Below are 5,741 nucleotides of genomic sequence, written 5' to 3'. Positions count from 1 at the left end.
TCTACAAGGATCCGTTGATCCTTTGGCTAGTAGATCTTAGAAGGGCCACCTTCTTTTTTTTTCTCTGAGGAAGCAGCTGTGTTTGACAGGTAGAAAAAATTTCTGAGGATTGTGAATCAGTAAGAGTCAGAGTCCAATTAGGAGAAAGAAAACACACAGTAATTTTAACAGGGAGTATTTAATATAAAGAACTATTATCCACAACAGGGATTGAAGTAACAAGGGATTGGCTACTAAGAAGTAAAGGGGACCCTAAATAGGTTGACGCAGGAATCCAGGTCAATGAGAAGGCACTGCCCGTTGGGCTAAGACAGAGTGCTCAAAGCAGGTCCCCTCTTCCTTTGACCCCCTAAGTCTTATTGTAAAGGGCACAGCCATGACTCACTGATTGGTAGAGATGTCTCTGTGGTGCCCCATCAGTATTAGTTTCTGGAAATACATCTTTCAGAACTGGCGACGGCGCACCAACAGAAATGAAAGCTCTAATCGCCAAATGACTTGAACCCCTCAGATGAAGACACCCTAGGAAACGTTGCTAGGATGGGTGGAGACAGCAGGGGAGGAAATGGGTATTTCTTCAGGCCAGCCTATCTCATTTCATAACATCTCCTTTTGTTTGATATCCTCTTAGGAGATGGCGCCCTCAAGATACTCTGAACTCATTGTCCGTGCTTCACAGGCTCTTGGCTGGCCACCTCTGCCCATTTCTCCCACTCTCCATTGCAGCCAAAGCAGGCTCCTTTCAATTCACTGACCACTGCTCTCTCTTCCACCTCCAGGTCTTGGAACACATTCCACCCCTGCCCAGGAACCTTCCTGGGGGTCAGGTTCCTGAGGGCCTCGTGTTTGGGACTCTTCACATATGCTTTTCCTTTGCAGACTTTCAATGATTTTGAGGATACTTCTGCCGCTTGAGCAACCATAAGTAAATGGAACTTGGGTGGAGTTACATCACCTCTCCGGCTCCTTTTGCCTTGTCGGTCAGTGGAGGATGTAGCAGCAGTTCAGGGTTTGCACAAACCAAGTGCACAGGCAGAGCCCTCTGACTCTGACCAGAGAAACTAGGCAGACTTTTAGAAGCCCCTAGCAACATCAGCTGCTTTGATTCTCACTCCTGAGTAATAAATTGAGAGTGCCTAAAGGAATTATTTCAGTGGTTTCCTTTGAAAATAATCTGAGGACTAGGGATATAGCTCAGTGGCAAAGCACCTGCCTGCAAGCCGGAGGCTCAGGGTTTCACTCCTCCTACTAGAGGAAAAAAGAAATCTAGAATTTAGAGATCCTACCTCCTAGGAATCCCAAGAAGCTTGCCTTTTGGAAAACTGTGATTATGTCTTTGCTCCAAAATTTCTAGGACAGGTAACACAGGAGAGGATCTAGGAGATAAAGAAAGAAAAAAGACTACATATCTACCAAGAGGGGGAGTTGGATTCTGGGCTGTCATCTTTACATTCAAGAGTGGATCCTGAGCTTGGGATTGTTTAGTGAGTACATTTGAACTGTTGCCATACACCCCTAAAGGAGGGTGAAATAGAGACATGAAGAGGTATCAGCTTGCGGGAAAATGGAGTGGTAAGTGTCAGGAATGTCTGGGGCTGGCTTGGGGTATTTACAGGGATAGCACTTTGTCAGTTATAAAACCTCTAAATCCCTGGGAATGACCATTCTCCCCGCATTTCTGATCCTGGAGACAGGAGAAGGGCCGGGAAGCAGCCTCATCCTCACAGCCCACATGGTTTGCTCAAGCTGTCTATCTCCACCCAGTGGATGGGCATCTGGCAGCGGGAAGGTTGGAAGTGTCAATCAGGGTGGCTAGTGAGGCAGGGTTCAGGTAGCTCCTTGGCTGTTCTCTGGAGGGTTTCAAGGCTCCTGGGCTTTGGTAGATCATATTTTACAGGAATCCTGTCTCAGGCTGCGTTTGCAGAAGGCTGTGGGTTGGTGGAAGGCAACCACTCATGTCTTCACCCTTGGATGTATTCTGTTTGTTTACACTGAGGCCAGCTCTCAGGGATTCCATGGGGAGGTTGAGAGGTTGAGAGAGAGAGAGCACAGGCAGACACAGAGCAGGGGGAACAGCCTAATAGGGGACTCAAGAGGCCCAAGTGTTCTGAAAGAAGCCAGGCACGGTGGTGCACACCTGTAATCCCAGCAGCTGGGGAGGCTGAGGCAGGAAGATTGTGAGTTCAAAGCCAGCCTCAGCAACTTAGTGAGGCCTTAAGCAACTTAGTGAGACCCTGTCTCCAACTAAAATATAAAAAGGGCTACGATGTGGTTTGGTGATTAAGTGCCCCTGGGTTCAATGTCTGGTATCAAAAATAAATAAATAAATAAATAAGAGTTCTGAAAGGAAGTACTCTAGCATCCCACACCTTCCCCAATTGGATGCAATCAGAAAAGGAGGCTGTCCCTGGACCTGCCACAGTCAACACTATCAGCCCCATAATGTACTCAGAGGAAGCCACTTCTTTTTGATCCACAGAGTCTCAGAGTTAGGGGTTCTCAGGAATGAAGGATAGAATTTTAACCACTGCAGCCTTTAATTGTAGGGCCATTTAGTTGTCTTATTTTTGTAATGTAATACTTCATTTCTGGATTCTATAATTTCAGTGCAACTCAACAACTGTCCATTGAGTACACAGAAGACCCAGAGACAAAAACATGCAAAGGACAAAGATGTTATTAGTGCTTTACAGACTGCATAAGTTTAAGCCCTAACTATCTCACTGATATATTCACTTACTTATTTATTCACCAAATGTTTACTAAGTTCATTCAATCTCTTATTTATTCAGTGCCCCCATTGGGGACAATTAAGCTAAAGATACAGAAAAGAGAAAAAAAAATGGACTTTAAGTTTGCCCTACAATACAGTGTGATAAGAACAATAATGGTCTGGAGTCAACCTCTCAATCTCTTTGACTTCTCAAAGATTCACTGAAGTGTGTTGCACCTTGTAAACCGACCTTGTTCTCAGAAGGGAGTGGCCAGGCATCTGCTCCCACAGCATTCCCTCTCTATATGACAATTGTCAATGAGGGAATGAGAATGCTCCTTGTAAATTCTGTGTCAACAAGGGTGATGGTGGTGTGCTCCTCCTCAATAGTCCACCTATTGTGAAGGAAGTTTGCTGAACCCTGACCCATTTTTAGGATCCATGGGAAGTTCAGTCCTGAAACTAAACATCTGCCCACAGGTGGCTGCCTCCCACTTTCTCCCTTGGTCTTTTGGGGAAGTGCTGAGCCTGGATGGCAAGTCCTCAAACCCAACGTGATCTGCATCCCTTCTTTCTGCTATTTATCCAACCATTGACTTCCTGTTTTTTTAATTCACTGAATGGGACACTCCTTCAAATATTTATTTTCGGGCTCTTTTAGCTATGAAAAAGCAGTGTTGCCAACTGAACCATGACTGCTTCTCTGGTTAATCATAAGGTTTACAGGCCTTTCTGGGAACTCCCTGGGGGAAATGTGCCATGTAGAAACATCTACATTCCCATTCTGTTTTGCTACGGAAGACATAGTCAGTGCTGCCATACAGCAGGCCAGAATGCCAATCATAGTCGACATTCCATGGGGCTTGACACTTCAAGAAGCACTTTCACATTGCATGATCTTATGGGATCCATAAAAAACTGCAGTGTTAGATTATCATTCCTACATACATACTCCTTTGGTACGTGACCTTGCAGATCTCCCTTTTAAGATGTGGCATCTGCTTAGTCTGTGGGTTTAGTCTCATAACTTTCTGTGGCCAAAAGACTGTGACAGAATTGATATTTAGTCCATGTGTATTAGTCTGCTCTAGCTGCTATAACAATCATGGACTTGGTGAATTAAACAACAGAAACTTATTCTCTCACAATTCTAGAGGCTGGAAATCCAAGATCAACATCTCACAGGGCTGAGCTCTGGTGAGGCCTCTCTTCCTGGCTTGCAGATGGCTGCCTTTTCACTGAGTCCCTCCCTCTGTGCATAGGCTGAGAGAGATCCTTGATGTCTCTTCTTCTTCAGTCGTATTGGATTAGGAGTCCAACCTTATAACCTCATTTAACTTTATTTTCTTCTCATAGGCTCTGACTCTAAACACAGTCACTTCAGGGAGTGAGGGCTTCCAAATATCAATTTTGGGGTGACACAATTCTGTTGCTAATGCAAATCTAGGTTTCAATGGGCCTTCTACTCTCTCAGTATCCTATCCCAACTTGAGAGAACACTGTAGGAGGAGAGACAGATGAGCTGTCCCTGCTAACTATGTGGCTACTGGCCAAATCAGCCACTAACTGAAGATGCAGGAGAATGTCTAGATGAAACCAGAACCACCCAGCTGAGCCCTGTCCAAATCAGTGACCTGCAGAATTATTCCCAGGTTCAATTGGTGGTGTCTTAAGCCACCAAGTTTTAGCGTGGTTTGTTAAGCTAACTGGTTTGCCAAAGGTAACTTTCATTTTGTTGAGCAAAAAATAGAATCTCAAAGAAATTCAGTGATCACCCAAGACTTTATTGCTCATTGTTGCTAAAAGGCTGAGTCTGTGGAATTCCTATCTTTGCTTTCTTCATTCTCCCCTGAACCACTCTGAGATCAGAGACAGATTTGGAGTCTAGAAACACAAAGATATTGAAATGCTGCAACTTATGATGAAGCTTTTCCTGGCAAATCAATTTCATTCCTTAGTTGGTTGAACTTCACAGTGTGAGTGAGTGAGTGAGTGAATGTGTGTGTTGTGTGTGTGTGTGTGTGTGTGTGTTTGTGTGTGCTGTGAAGATATGCCCCTGCATTTCCTCCAAAGGGTACCCACAGTTTATCAGGCTTGTGGTGCCCAGTGCAGGCAGGTTTCCTCTGAGTCTAGCCTAGTAACTGCATGTTGGTCCATGTATCCCCTCGTGGGCAGTGAATGGCTGTACTGGCTGTGTTGAATTTGGGCCTGTTTATGTCAACTGGGCATCCACCACCTCTGGGTAAGAGTGAGCTTTTGCTTCAGTGTGCTCCTTAGCTAATCTTCCACGACATACTGAAGGCTGCTGGAGAAGCTGAGGCAAGAAACAGAACAGCACTGCAGAGAAGCACTCACTGTCTGGAAGATGACAGTGGTTTGAGAAGAGTGACAGTTAAGGACAATGAAGGAAAGTTGGAGTCACAGGACCTTGTAAGGATTTCCTGGTACTCCAGTCCATAGAGCTCCCTCCCTCCACCAACAGTCATAACCCCAGCCTCCTGTTACAGCATCTTTGGTCACTTCCAGCGTTCTGCTCCTTAATGCTTCACACAGTAATTCGAACACAGCTTTTGCACCCTGTAAAATAAAATCTTAAAAGTGGGCATGTTGGGTCAAAGAACATATACTTTACAATTTTGGAGAAAAATCATATAGATACTATCAAATTGTCTCAGTAAGTTTGTACCCAAACACTCCACAAGCAATGTATGAAAATACTGTTTCACACAGCCTCACCAAGAGAGTCTGATCAAACTTTTGAATGTTTAGCTACCTACTAGGTAAGACTTGTCTATGCTCTGAGACATACGTATCTCAGAGAGTTTTAATTTGCATTTTTCTTACTATGACTGAGCTATAGCATGTTTTCTGTGATTTTTATATAAACTCTCTGTTCTTATCCTTTGTCCATTTTTTCCATCACTATTGGTTAAATTGTTCTTTAGTTATGAGATGTGCTAGTCTTGTTTATTCAACTAGTTTCTTTTTAACCACATTTACATTATTATTATTATTTTTGCAGTATTGA

Source organism: Ictidomys tridecemlineatus, chromosome 2 (genome assembly GCF_052094955.1).
Source record: "Ictidomys tridecemlineatus isolate mIctTri1 chromosome 2, mIctTri1.hap1, whole genome shotgun sequence".
Classification (NCBI taxonomy): domain Eukaryota; kingdom Metazoa; phylum Chordata; class Mammalia; order Rodentia; family Sciuridae; genus Ictidomys; species Ictidomys tridecemlineatus.
Note: the sequence above shows the minus strand (reverse complement) of the source record.